Source organism: Arvicanthis niloticus, chromosome 11, assembly GCF_011762505.2.
Source record: "Arvicanthis niloticus isolate mArvNil1 chromosome 11, mArvNil1.pat.X, whole genome shotgun sequence".
In the NCBI taxonomy this organism is placed as follows: domain Eukaryota; kingdom Metazoa; phylum Chordata; class Mammalia; order Rodentia; family Muridae; genus Arvicanthis; species Arvicanthis niloticus.
Window position 1 is genome coordinate 33,455,056 of NC_047668.1, and position 15,031 is coordinate 33,470,086.

Below are 15,031 nucleotides of genomic sequence, written 5' to 3' on the forward strand. Positions count from 1 at the left end.
CATATGATGTAGGAAGGCTGCTTCCTTCACTTGGGGACACACACTGTAGGTGGCTCAATGCCATTTCCCAAGGACATTGTTGTGTTCCTGAATTCACATCTTATCTCATCGTTCTCCTGGTCCAGGTTAAGAATGCAAACTCCTGCACTGTAGAGTCAGAGGCCAGCCTGGTGTACCTAGTGAGTTCCAGGATAGTCAGGTCTTTGTGGAGACCCTGTCCCCTCTCCTCCCCAAAGAATGCAAACTCCTTTGTAAGCACATAAAAATGATACTTCGAAGCTGTGCGTGGTGGCACCCACCTGTCATCTCAGCACTTGATTGCTAAGAGTTTGAGGTCAGCCTAGGTTACAGTGTGAGACTCTGTCTCAAAGGGAACAAAAAGTGTTGAATGAAAACAGAGAAGCTTAGCACTCCCCTTGACAGAAATGGAAGAGGCCCTTGGGCTTAACAACACCCACATGCTTAAGGTGGTGCCACCTACTTCAGAAGCAGAAGCAGAAGCAAGGGCAGAAGGGCAGAGGGGCAGAGGGGCAGAGGGGCAGAGGGGCAGAGGGGCAGAGGGGCAGAGGGGCAGGGGGCAGAGGGGCAGAGGGGCAGAGGGGCAGAGGGGCAGAGGGGCAGAGGGGCAGAGGGGCAGAGGGGCAGAGGGGCAGAGGGGCAGAGGGGCAGAGGGGCAGAGGGGCAGAGGGGCAGAGGGGCAGAGGGGCAGAGGGGCAGAGGGGCAGAGGCAGGTAGATGTTTGTGAGTTTGAGGCTAGTCTGGTCTACAGAGAAAGTTCCAGGATAGCCAGGATGTTCAAAGGAACCTTGCCTAGAAAAACAAACTAACAACAAAAGAGGGGCAGGAAAAAAAATGAAACAAAACAATCATCTAAAATCTCTTGTATCTTCTCTCTCAAATCCTCTTTTCTCCAATAAAACATAAGTGGCAGAGTAATATGACATCACCTGGGTCAGTGGTGACTGAGTTCCTGGTACAGAGCTCCTCGAGGCTTCCGCAGGCCAAGCCCAGCTACTGTACTAGAGCCTTGTCAGGGCTTCCCCTTAGTAACATTCTCATGGGCCAGCGAGATGATTCAGGGAGTGAAGGGTGAAGGTGCATGTCATGTAAGCCTGGGAACCCGAGTTCAATCCCTGGAACCCACATAAAGTTGGAACTGACTCTACAAAGTCACCCTCTGACCTCCACATGTACTCTGTGGCACATGTACCACACACACACACATACACACACACACACACACACACACACACACTGATGATGATGATGGTGGTGATGGTGATAAATTTTAAAATAAAATTTAAAAACCACACACACACAAACAATGCAGCCTCCATGCAATGGGTCAAAATTGAGCAGCAGGCTCGCCTGGTGAAATTTGATCCTCAGCATCTGTGTAAAAAGCCAGGCGGGTGGTGTGCGCATATAGTAGCAACGGGAAGTAGGTGGAGACAGATGGACCAAGATAGTCTAGCCTAATGGGCAAGCCCTGGATCCTAGGAGAGATCCAGGATTAAGAAAGAAGGTGGCAGCACCCGAGAAGGAGCAACACCTGAGGTTGCCCTCTCATCCTCTGGCCTCACACGCACACACATATGTATGTGAACCTGCACATGCATGTGTGAGTGTGTGGATACACCCCCCCACACACACACCATATGTAGGCAAACACCCCCAACACACACGCCACCCACGCACCTGCACCACAAACACATGCATGCAAAGTGAGTAGCCACAAAAAGACTTGTACGAGAAAGTCGAGTGCAGTTCTAGACCAAACAACCCCCATGCCCATCAACAGGAAATGGTAGACAAATCTCGGTATGTTTATACAAGGGATGATTACAGCTATCCACAGAAAGCAAACCCCGAGACTCGCAGAAGTGTGAACCTCACAATAATTGTGTTGAGAGATGGAGAAAGCATACAAATACACAAGACAACAACCAAACAACCATGTGTGTGGTCCTGTTTACACGAAGCTCAAAAGGAACGAAGTAGATGACAATACTCAGTAGCAGTTGCCTGGGATAAGAACTTGCAGGGGCATAGAACCTTCTGGGGTGGATGCTCAGTACCTTGATTTGCACAGTGTTTATGTGGTTGTCTGCAGAAGCATTCACAGAGACATGCCTCTTCTGCCCAGAAGTTTAAAATGTAAAAATATTTTAAAAAGAGGCTATCCGAGGTAGAGCATGCCTTTAACTGTGGCACTCAGGAGGCAAAAGCAGGCAGATCTTTGTGAGTTTGAGAACAGCCAGGACTACATAAGCCAACAGGAAAAAAGAGAAGAAACATATTTTAAAAGGGAAATGTAAAAAAGCGGAGTGAACTGGAGCCTCTCCAACCTGCAGCTGACCACAGGAATGACAGCTAGAGCCCCATCACTGACTCTTTGGCATTCTGTGAGCTACGCATGTCTTGCGATGCACACGCTGGCCCTCACACCAGCAGCAGATCAATTTTCCATGGATTTGGGTCAAGCAGTGCTTAGAAGAGAATGGCTTCCGTGCTTTTACAGGTGGTGTTGAGCCTGTTTAAGCACCCTGCTTGCAATCGTGTTCTCATTTTCTGCTGGTCAACCAAACAGCCGTCTGTGACCCCCTCAGTGCGTTCTGTGCTCCATCAATTATCAGGCCTGTCAGGAAGCAACCTTTTATATGCATACATACATATTTACACATATACTTTAAAATATGCATTTGTATGTACTTGTAATACAAAAGTATATAATATATAATTCTTATATCTTATATATACTTCTGTAAGTATATATAATGTACTTACAGGTAGTATATGTTTATGCATATAAATAATTGATGTTTATATGTGGATATCAGATCCACTATTGAAATGAGTTCTCCTCTTTAAAGCATGGATTTCCAGGGAATGAACTTGAATTTTCAGGTTTGGCACTAAGCCCACTTATCTGATAAGCCATCTTGTCAGCCCTCACCTAACATTCTTAATATATTTAATGTGAGTTCACTTCTGCTCTAATGACCTATGCAGAGTACTTTTTCCTGATACTCCAAAAGCCTCCCCTAATGCCACACCATCATGGTCCAATCATTCACTATCAACATGGCTGACATGTTAGGGCCCAAAGGGACCCCCATACTTTTCAGGAACCAACCAGGGCTAACATGCTGGTGCATGGTACAAACAAACCTGCCTGTCCTGATGGCCTGTTCTGCTGTGTTGGCTTCTGTGTAGAGAACTGCATCAGTCTCTTAATAGAACTGGCCATCGTGTGGGGTAATATAGACAAAGGACACAAACATATGAAATCATGTGCTGTCAGTAGAAAGCACAGAAGTAGCACATGGATGCTGAGTTACATGGATAATTCAGGGAGACCAACCTAATGAATAAAAGATCACTTACTACATCCTAGACCAAGCATGTGCCACAGCCAGTCAGCCCTCCTGACAATTCTAGAGCTGGAGCCAAGTCTCTGGGTCACTGCACTTTGCTTCCTCTGCCTGAGGTGTACCATGTCATCCTGGAAGGGTCTGAGTTTACCTGACTGCTGGGTGACAGTCAGTGAGTTGTCTTCTGGCTGTTTCCAGGAGACAGAGAACCCTGAGTGAGAAGAAAGCATAGCAGCAATAGCAGTTTAATACTGGTTTCTGAGCCCAGGTTACACAACACTACAGCTCAAGAAGACAGATGGAATTTAAATACGATGTTTGAGGCCACACACCTTTAATCTTAGCACTCCCAAGACAGAGGCGGGCAGATTCCTGTGATTTTGGGGGCAGCTGAATCTATATATCTAAATCTAGTCCATCCACGCTTACAATAAAAGATGCAGTTTCCAAAAATAACAAAAGGTAGATAGATAGATAGATAGATAGACAGACAGATAGATAGATAGAAAGATAGACAGACAGATGATAGACAGGAAGCTTAAGACCACACAGGTTAAAGATGGTTAAGAAGAAGGTCCAAATGACATTTACAGTCAGTGTTGGCTGAGAGCGCCACAGCAGCAAAGGCAAGCTTCACCCTATAGAATCTGCTCAGGACCTGGTGGAGAGACAGAGAGGTCCACAGATGGACTGCATGGCGGAATTTTTAAGCTGTGGCAGAGGGCAAAGGCTGTGGGAGCCCAGGGAGGAGGAGACCAGTGAACTTCAAGTTTTCATCAGAAAAACAAATATTGGTTTCGGAATGAATACACCAAGTGGACAAAGAAATACAAGAGGTAAAGCCTCTTAAGATTCGAACTTCACACAACATCTCATCAGGTGTGAGAGGAAGAAGTGATGTCCCTACGGAGGAGCCTGTGACCTTTGGGAAGAGGGAACATTCTGTGGGGCATTGGGTATCAGTGAATGAGAAGAGAGGGTGTCAGGGTGGGACACTAGGGGACACTTCCTGAGATGAGGCTGGGCAGGGTGCTCACCATCCCAGGAAAACACCAAGAAGCAACAACCATAATTCATTCTGGGTCTCTGCTGAAAACATGTCTGGAATTCCACCTGCCCTGCTCGCCACACCCAGTAGGCAGGATTCCAGATCATAGGCTGCCAACAGCTCGGCTCTCTACTCCTGGCTCACAAAGCCATTTCTGCACCCCGGTGGCCAATGGTATATCTGTCTGGAGTTCCTAGAGTCAAGATGAGCATGACTTACTCAGTTCCACCACAGGGCATGCCCCAAGGCTGAGCTCTGACCCGTAAGCCATCTGGTTCCAGAAGGAGATAGCGACCACAGACCCAAACTCAGAGAACTCGCTTGAACACCCTCTCTCTAAATCTTGTATCTGGCAGGGAAGCAGTGGTGACTGGAAGCTGGGCAGGTAGGAGTGTGGCCAGGTCACACAAAGGCTCAGAGAATGAGTGCCATCCTTACCTAGTTCACTGCACTAAACCTCTCACGAGCTTCCCCTACCAGCTCAGGGATCTTTTCTCAGTGGTTCCCTGATGGGCCTGTTCCTCCTAGTTGGACTCTGAGCTCCCCAGGAGGGAGCCATATCTTTCTCATCTGCCACACAGCAGAAGCTCTACACACATGGGTGGAATCATCGACTAAAGGATAATAGCGCCCAGCCTTAGGAGAGTGACTAGTGTCTAGTGTGGGCATAGCCGGACCCAGTTCAGAAAAGGAAGGCTTGTCTTAGTGGCAACAAGACTTCTTAACTTATACTTAAAGTTTAAAACTAAGCATTTCTTTTCACTCTGGAGAAACAAAAGGGGCTTTGCTGCCTTTCTTCAGTAGTTTACTCAGGCTCACCGCACCCCTGCTGTCCTCCAAAACACATGTACCCTACTTTAAGAAGCTGGACTGGATATAACTTATTCCTCTCTGTCTTTATTTTATTTAGCTGGGCCTTCATGTGTCTCAGGGACAAGCAGAGTTCATCCCAGCTTCCCCTGACCATTGCCTTACACTGTTGAGGAAGGAGTTAGGATCACAGGTTTAGTCACTCAAGAACATCAATTTCTTAGGAGACAGGGGAAGGAAGACGAGGGTAGACACGAGATATAGCCACTAGGCCTGTCTACTTCCATGCCTCAATGCTTTGAGCACCCTGTGCTAATTCTACAGAAAACAGGAAGCATGGTACATCAGACGTCCCTGTGAGGACATTCTGAGCAGCTCAGTGAGCTGGTATTTGAGGATGAAACTTTGCATAACAAGTAAATACGGTGTTCTATCACAGAGCCCTGGCCCAAAGATGCTTTAGCAGCCATGAGTACCTCATAGGCATGCACAAATTCTTCTGGTCTCTTTGGAAACCGCCTGTGTAGATGTTAAAAACAAGAGTATTTACACTCACCTCACTGAGCCTCTTAGGCAACAAGGAAAGCTTAACTGCCAGAAATGGAAGCTGGTGTGGAGTTGCACCTCACTGGAGACTGACACTCACCCAAATGGGGTTCTGTTGAAAGGAGATTGGCTCTAAGCAGCCTAGGCCAGGGGAAGGCATTGATTCCTGTTTAATCACAAAGGTAAACAGTATGGGGGCTGGGAGCACAGAGATCATGTATCTTATGACCAAACTTTTTATCCTTGAAAAACACATTTTATATATTGCTGGCAGAAGCAGCCAGCCCTGATCAAGCTGGCAGGCCTCTTTCAGATCTCCCCCCTACTCCTGAAAAAAATTTCAAGACAGGATTTCCAGAGACACTTTTCCCCTGCATCATGGGAAACAACCAGAGGACCACAAGGAGAGCTGGAGCTGGATTTCAGGGGCTTACTACCTCCCTGAAGGCCAGGCCCAAGGTCCAGCCAGCTCATTCACTAGTACTGTTTGCAGTTCAGAATTCTAATAGGACTCCTGAGGCATTTAAGGATTTTTTTTTTTTTTTAACATGTCATTAACTTACTCCTCAGAGCAGCTATAGGGCAGAAAGATTTCAAGATGACATTTGGGGAGTGGCAGCCTGAGAGGGTAATCAACCAGAAATAAGTATGAAGAGCCTTTGGTATGATAATGTGAAGCAATTGTGACAAGCACCATGTCATTAGCCATTTCAGAAACATCTACAGTTCTTCACTGACTAGGTAATTAAACTTTCAGTGACCAGCCAGCCTCAGTCATTACCATGAAAAATTTCCAGTAAATTTCATAATAAATAGCAGGCCAAGGGCTGCTTAGAGCAGATCTTTGCCTTTCCAAAGAGAACCCCACCATCTGAGTGAGTGTGCCAGGGCAGTCTCCAGGGAGGTACAACTCCACACCAGCTTCCATTCTTTCAGTTAAGCTTTCCTTGTTGCCTAAGACGCTCAGTAAGCTGAGTGTGAGTACTCTTGTTCTTAAAGTCTACGCACAAACCAAATCACCCTAAAACTGGTTACCACAAAATAGATTTTGTTTTTTTCTTTCAATCCTGAGAGCAAGTTTTTCACATCTGGAGCTGCATTCCTGATCAGGGAGTCAACATTAAACACATCATATTTGATTTGATGTTTTCCCTCAGAACCAGTGCACTTTACAGTGAGCCCACGTTGCAAGGGAGAGTGGAGGTAGACTTACTGTGTGCCCTGTATGTACCATGCTAAGAGTGGAGGTAGACTTACTGTGTGCACTTGGTGGCCTCCTACTGTACCTGTGACCTTGGCATGCTGGCTGCCCACAGACCTTATACTAACCCCGAGGTTGGAAGGAGGGTCTCAGTCCCGAGTTCAGATAGTTGGAAGCATAGGAGAAACTTAGAGTAATGAGTTTTCTTTGGAATTCTGTGTGTGGTCACTTACTTTTCACAGTATCCCATGGCTACCTATGAGACTCTGCCCATGACGTGGTAAGCACGGTATATGAGCTTGTCTAAGGATATTGTTTTTAAAGCACTTCCATGAACCATGGGATCATAGTTGAGAGTCTGAGACAGGAGGATCTTGAATTCTAGAACAATAGGGCTAAAACAACAACAACAACGACAACAACAACAAAAATCTAAAAAACAAACACCACAGAGACTCTCTTAAGCAACAAGAACAAGCAAAACTAAACCCTACATTTATTTATTTATTTGTTTTTTTATTTACTTTACTCTTTTGGAATTAAAACTGCTTTCTATGTTGCAGTATGGAAAATGAAGAGTGTATAATATAAAAACTTCGATAAATGATCACACAGGAGAAAATTATAAAGCATATGACAGTATAAACCTGATCTAAGACAAGTATTATTAGCACTTAGATGAATACTTACCCTGCAATTCTTTCTAGCCCTTGAATTTAGATGACCATTTTGGAGCTCAATTTTAAAATAAACAAATGGAAACCCGTCCCCCCAGAGGCTTACAGGACACTTTGTGGTTGTTTCTGTTATAAAGTTCAGAGCCAAGGTTTTCTATCTCCTGGTCTTAACTGTAGAGAGTATCACAGGGCTCTGCTGGATGATATGTTGAGGAGAACTGCAACACTTCACACTTCACTTGAAAGCTTGTTCCAGGTCATTAGCTGACCCTAGTCAGGACCCTAGCTGTTTGCTGCCTTTGGGTAGTGGGATTAAGGGAAAATTCTTTTACAGTTCTCATGGATATATGCTTTTTAAAAAATTCACTGAAGTGTGTCGAAGCATTGATAAACACTCTCGGTGGATGGTCCACTGTTACTAGTGTACAGTTGACCTTTTGCCATTATGTCACCCTTATACAGTGATGAACACAGTGAGGCTGACACCCAATCCTGAGCTAGATGGCTGGCCCCATTCCTCCCACTCTCCCCACCCCCTCTGACTCTCCCTGTCCCCTCCTACTATCCCTGACCCCTCCTGCTGTCCCCACCCAGAAGAGGCAGCAGCCTCTACTTTGTCCTAACCTGTCAATATTTTCTCCTCCTACATTGGTGCTTGATATTCACTGCTTTTCAAAAATGAACTTGCAAGATGGCATATGCTCATAATTTCAATACTCAGGAGGCTGAGACAAAAAGGTCACAAGTTCTGGGATTGGTAGAGCTGTATCAAATAAACAAAACAAACTTTAACATGTAAAAAAAGGAACTCACTGGTGTGATGGGCTGAATAAAAATGGCCCCCATAGTCCCACAGAGAGTGGCACTATTAGGAGCTGTGGGCTTGTTGGAGTATGTGTGGCTTTGTTGGATGAAGTGTGTCACAGGGGGTGGGCTAAGTCTCATATGCTCAAGCCAAGCCCAGTGTGTCAATCTCTGCTGCCTTCCTATCTGGATATATAACTCTCAGCTACCTCTCCAGCACCAAGTCTGCCCATGTGCTACCATGCTTCCCAAGATGATGGTAACAGACTGGATCTCTGAACTGTCAGCCAGCTCCAGTCAACTGTTTCCTTATACGAGTTGCTGTGGTCATGGCATCTCTTCACAGCACTAGAACACTAAGACAACTGGGGGTGAGAAGTCTCCTTTGCATAATGTTTGACCAAACCAGTGAGAGAATCTTTCTTCAATTCCTTGAACCTACATTAAAAAGCCACCTTGGAGACATCCACTTGCAATTCCAGTGCTAAGGAGGCCACCACTTAGCCACAAAGCCACACATAGCTGCAAATGAATCCAGAGAGTACACAGTGACCATTGGGGTCTGCTATATCTTGCTGATGTTCTGACGCCAAGCTAGGCCATGAGGTGAGTCTTTCATGGATATCTGCAAGCCTTCGGCCCTCCCATGAAATTACAAAAGCAAGTAACATTATAAAAAGCAAAGAAACTTCCTTAACTCCTAGATTAGTCGTATTTTCTGAACTTAAGGTCTTATTCCAGGTCACACCCACCCCCAAATTATGGGTCACTTCTTCTCAGATACCCAAGTTTCCAAAGGGAAATTGTAGCATTTGTTAAAATTTTCGTCGCCAGTATTGTTTGTTACCCCTCTATCCATATTTCTTGATGGCGTTTTCTTCAGCCTGGAAAACTACAGTACTACATTTAGTGAGTTGTTCTTAGGCACAGTTGGAGGAAGTCATCTGTGTTTATTCAGATGGTTTACTCAGCTATGGTTTACTCAGAACATACTCTGTAGTCGTCCCTTATCAGTTAGCCCCAAACTCACCCGGTCTGGCCACACTGACATCTTTGCTCTTCCTGATTTTAGGGTGTGTCAGTTGAGTTAAGCTGAATTACACCTCCCAGAATTCCTGCTGGCTCTCGATCTTGGTTATCTTTAGGGAACAGGGTAGGGAGAGTTGGAATGCAGCAATGAAACAGTTGTTAGGGGGCTGTGCAAGTCGCTGTAGGAAGCCAGGCTCTGCAGCAGCTCACATGGGTTGCTGCTGATCTGCCAGTTTCTCTGTTGCTGTGGACAGCTGCTGCCAGATTGCCTTTACCCTCCCTGCATCCTGAATCCAGGATGTGGAGCTCTGCAAAGAAGGGAAGCTGCAGTCCTCCAGTGTGATTGAGGGGAAGCACAGAGACTGAGCCAGTTCTAAGGTGTCCATCTAGGTTCTCACGGGCTCCAATTTGACTTCACAGAGTCCCCCCCCCCTTTTTTTTTTCTCTAGTTTTTAGTTCCCCTGCTGCAGATTCGGCTTTGCTTCCAGACTGCTGGGCCTGCTGGTCTACCAGGACTTTGGATCTGTTGTTCAAAGCAGAGGCACTCTTCCGTTGGTTTCCCACTGTCTTAGTTTGGGTTTCATTGCTGTGAAGAGACACCATGACTAAGGCAGCTCTTATAAAAGCAAACATTTAATTGGGGCTGCCTTACAGTTTCAGAGGTCCAGTCCACTATCGTCATGGTGGGCAGCATGACAGCTTGCAGGCAGATATGGTACTGGAAAAGGAACTGGGTGTTTTATATGTTGATCCAAAGGCAACTAGGAAACTGTCTTACGCAGGCATCCAGGAGGATGGTGTGGATCAGACTGGTCAGACTTGAGCATATATATGAGACCTCAAACTCTTGCAAACTCCACAGTGACACACTTTCTCAAACAAGCCTACACCTCCAATAAGGCCATCCCTCCTAATAGTGTCACACTTCCCACGGGGCAAGCATATTCAAGCCATTACACCCACCATGGCTTCAGATCTAATCTTCTAAATAAATGCCATTTTCCATAACACTCACATGTCGCTTCCCCTGGAATGATCTCTGATGCACATGTTCTCACCTCTGCGCCTTTGCCTCTCCTTCCCCTCTGACGAGATGCTTCCCCTTTATAAATGCCTGACCAAACACCCCGGTTTTGTCTTCAAGTGTTCACCTTTTCAAAGACCCCCTAACCAAAATATATAAACTCCAAACCACGTGGTCCCAGACATTTTGGATAAGGGATGCTCAGCCTCCTCTGTGGGTCCTGTGCAGGCATCTGTGCACGGCATACACAGCAGCGATGAGTTCATGATGGTAGTGGCTCTGTCATGTTCAGAAGATACTGTTTCTCTCTGGTCCTCCCTGACTTCTGCCTCTTAAAATCTTTCCGCCCTTCTCCAGAGATGGTCCCTGAGCTGTGGGAGAGGGGATGCAGACGTCCCATCTGTGGCTGAGCACTGTGCTGACATCTATTCTCTGTGCTTTGATCAGTTACGAGTTTCTGCATTATCCATTGTCCACTACACAAAGAAACTTCTGTGATGAGGCCTGAGCAGTGAACTAATCCATGAGAAGAGAGATACAAATTTAGAGCGAAGTATTGATATTATATTTAGTAAAAGTAAGAGTAGTAGGTTCATCCCGGGGTCTTTGGACTCCCCAGCCCTGCACCTCTGAAGGCACGAGTTTCCTCCTGTGGACTGGTGCATAAATCCAACCAGAAAACAGTTGCTTAGCATGCTGTCGTCATGCCTGTCGTTGTAGTTCACAGGGCTCACAGCTGGGTGAGACTGTGGGTGGCATTTTCTCTCACGGCAGCTTACATAATGTTGTCTGGTACTATAAAATTTTGGTAGCAGGGAGGACGCTTCCAGATCAGCACCAACTTTGATTTTTCCATATTCTATAGCCAAAGTATGTGGTGTCTTCAGCAACAGGGGTTTACCATCATCTTCTGGAGAGCAATCAAGAGCATTGGAAATAGTCTGCATTGTTTTGGGGTCTCCAGGATACCCCTGACCAACAAGTCAAGGAGAGGTGTCCCATGCCTAGCACTAGGCTTTTTAATTGGCAATCTAGGGCTTCATGAAGGAGCATTAATTCCTGTGTGGGAGAACTTCAGTTTAACCCTTTATCTGAACAACCCTTTCCCCCCCCCCATCTTTTTGCCCACGGCATCCATGTTGATTTCCATAGTACCTGCAGCTGTGAACGGTCCCATCAGAAGTATACAGGGGTCCTTCTCTCTACTTCCGCACCGACATCTGCTGCCATTGGCTGTCTTAACCACATCGGTTCTGACTAGAGTGAGATGTAAGGTCAAAGCAGTTTTAGACTTGCATTTCAACAGTGGCTAAAGGTGCCAGATATTCTTCCAAATATTTATTTGGCCATTTGTATTTCTTCCTTTGAGATCTGTTTGTTCAGTTTGTTAGCTCATCCAGTTTGGATGATTTGCCTTGTGGGGCAATATTTATTATTATTAACTTTTTTGAGTTTTATAAGATGTAGAAATTAATCTCACCAGATATTCGGTTGGTACAGATTTCTTCCTCTCTGTAAATGGTCTCATTGCTCTTGTGATTGTTTTCGGTGCCGTGCAGAAGGTCTTAACTTCATACAGTCTTGTTTGTTAGGTCTGGGGATTATTTCATAGGTTGCTGCTACCGGGTAAAACGTCCTTCCCTCTGCATAGATCCTGGATTGCTTTACCTGTGTAATTTCAGCATTTCTAGTCTTATAATAAGGTCTATGATCCATTTTAAACTGATTTTGGTGCAAGGTAGAAGATGTGGATTTAATTCCATCCAATTTTCCCAATACGATGTTAGAGGCTTTTCTCCAAATTATGTTTTTACAAGTTTTACATGTTTGTACAATATTAGTGGTTGTTGCTGTGTGGGTTTATGTCTAGGGCCTCCATTTGATTGCATTGGTGTACATGTTTGTTTTTATGCCACTGCCATACTGGTTTGTTACTATGACTCTGCAGTATAATTTAAGATCAGGTATTGTGATGATTACAGGATTTGTCTATTGAGAATCTTTTGCGTTTCCATACAAAGGGTGGGGTTCCCCTCATTTTTGTGAAGTGCTTCATTCATTGGAATTCATTGGAATTTTTAGGGGAATTGCATTAAATCTGCAGATTGCATTAGATAATATAGCCATTTTCACAGGATTAATTCTGCCTGGCCATGAACATGGAAGGTCATTTCATCTTCCACTGTTTCAAGATTCTTCAGTGTCTTAACATTCTCATTGTAGAGGTGTTTTACTTCCTTGGTTAGACTTATTGTTAGATTTTTTTTTTTTTTAAAGAAGCTAGTATGAATGGTTTTTTTCTTGATCTATTTCCAGCAAGTTCATTGTTGGCATATAGGAAAGCTACTGGTTCTTGTACATTGATGTTTATGTCTTGCTACTTCCTTGAAGGTGTTTAACATTTCTAAGAGTTTTCTTATGGAGCGTTTAAGAGCTTTAAAGTATAGGATCATGTTGTCTGCAAATAGAGATGACTTGATTTCTTCATTGTTTATATTCCTTTTATTTCTTTCTTGAGATAACACTTCAAATACTACACTGAATAAGTGTGCCTCGCTCCTGCACAGAGGAAATACTTTCGGTTTCCTCCCATTTAGCATAATGTCAGCTCTAGCTTTGTCTATACATGCTTATAATTTTGAGATATAATCTTTCTATCCCTTCCTGGTTTGTCCAGGCTTTTCTTAAATGTAAGATCTTTCCTGAAACCACTGAGATGATCGTGTGATTTCTGTCCTGTCTATTTCTGTGCTGTACTACACTTATCAATTTACATATTCTGAACCATCTGTGCCTCTCTGGAATGAAAACTACTTGGCTGTGGCGTGGTTTTCTTAATGCCTTCTTGAATTCAGTTTTTAAGAGCCTTATCAAGAATTTTTATATCTGTGTTTATCAAGGAAATTGATCAATAGTTTTATCTGTTGTGTCCTTTCTCAGGTTTTGGTATCAAGGGACTACTGGCTGTGTAGAGTGAGTGGCCATGTCCTTCCCTTTCTACTTTGACCGTCTGTGGAGCTTATTTTAAAGGTTGAATAGCATTTGACAAGTGATCTGCCGAGTCCTGGGTTATTCTTTGTTGAGTTTTTGTTCCTGTTTCAATCTTGTTGCCGAAGCTGTAAATGTCCTGATTTAATTTTGGTAGGTTATATGTATCTAGACATTTATCCATTTCTTCTAAATTTTCTATGTTTTTGAAATATGTTTTCAAAACTACTCCCTAGTGATCCTCTGGATTTTATTGGAATTTTCTGAAATCTATCTCTCTTTTTTTTCTTATGCAATTTTATTAGTGTGGACTTCTATTTCTTTTCATTAGGGGTTTATTGGTCTTATTTCTTTTTTTTAAATGACTTTTTGGTTGATTTTATGTGTTATTTTCTTAGTGTTCATTTAATACATTTCTGTCCCATTTTAAATTTTGTAAAATGTTTTATTATTTTATGTGTATAGATATTTTTGCCTAAATCTGTATCTGTGCACCAAGTGTGTGCCTGATGCCCACAGAGACTAGAAGAGGACATTAGATCCCTTGGGCCAGAGTTAGACTACCGTATGGCTGCTACGACTTACACTTGGGTCCCCAGGAAGAGCAACGAGCACTCAACCTCTGGGCCATCTGTCCAGGCTCTCTGCTCTGGACGCTGCTGCTTGTTTTTGTTTGAGACCTTGAGGTATATCATTAGGGTACTCAAACCATCTGTTACCACTGTATCAGGACCTGCGTGATCTTTTATGCAGTTAATGTTTGTTTTATGAAATCAGGAGCGCCAATATTTAGTGCATATATTGCATCACTAGTGTATATAGTAGTATCACTATTGTTACATTTTCCTGACAGATTGCTATAACACATCTGCTACGTGTCTTTCCTGGGGTTGAGACTATCTGGCATAGGTGCTCAATGTCTGACAGAACTGTCAGTAGTAGCTGCTTCTTCTTGTGTATCAGAGTACCTTCTGGCCACACCTAGCTTTGTGGTCTGTGGGTTAAGCAGGTTATCCTACAGTGGTGGTTTGAATAGGAATGACCCCCATAGCCTCACATTTTTGAATGTTAGTCATCAAGGAGTGACAAGGATTAGGAGGTGTGGCCTTGTTGAAGTAGGTTTACCTGATTGGATGAAGTATGTCATTCAGGGTGAGCTTTGAGGTTTCTTAAGCCCAAGCCAGGCCCAGTGGCTCTCTCTTCCTGCTGCCTGTGGGTCAGGGTGTAGTTCTCAGCTACTTCTCCAGCACCATGTCGCCTGCGTGCCACCATGCTCCCTGCTATGGCAATGATAGGCCAAACCTCTGAAACTGTAAGCAAGCTGCCAATTAAATGCTTTCTTTTATCAGAGTTGCCAAGGTCGTAGTGTCTCTTCACAGCAATTGAACAGTGATTAAGACACTCACTCACCCTCCTGAGACTCCCCAGGACCATACATTTGTGGTTAATGTGACATATAGAGGTTAGTGTCTTCCTAATGCACTGTACAGGGGGAAGCAGCTGCAGCACTAGAATTTATGTAGGTGGAAG

General features: G+C 44.4%; 1 non-coding gene across 1 annotated transcript; it reads left to right on the forward strand.

Moving 5' to 3' along the window:
• The first annotated feature begins 381 nt into the window (after positions 1–381).
• On the forward strand, positions 382–506 carry LOC117717430 (U6atac minor spliceosomal RNA). The gene has a single exon (XR_004607917.1). It is a non-coding gene; the product is annotated as a U6atac minor spliceosomal RNA (small nuclear RNA).
• The last annotated feature ends 14,525 nt before the right edge of the window (positions 507–15,031 follow it).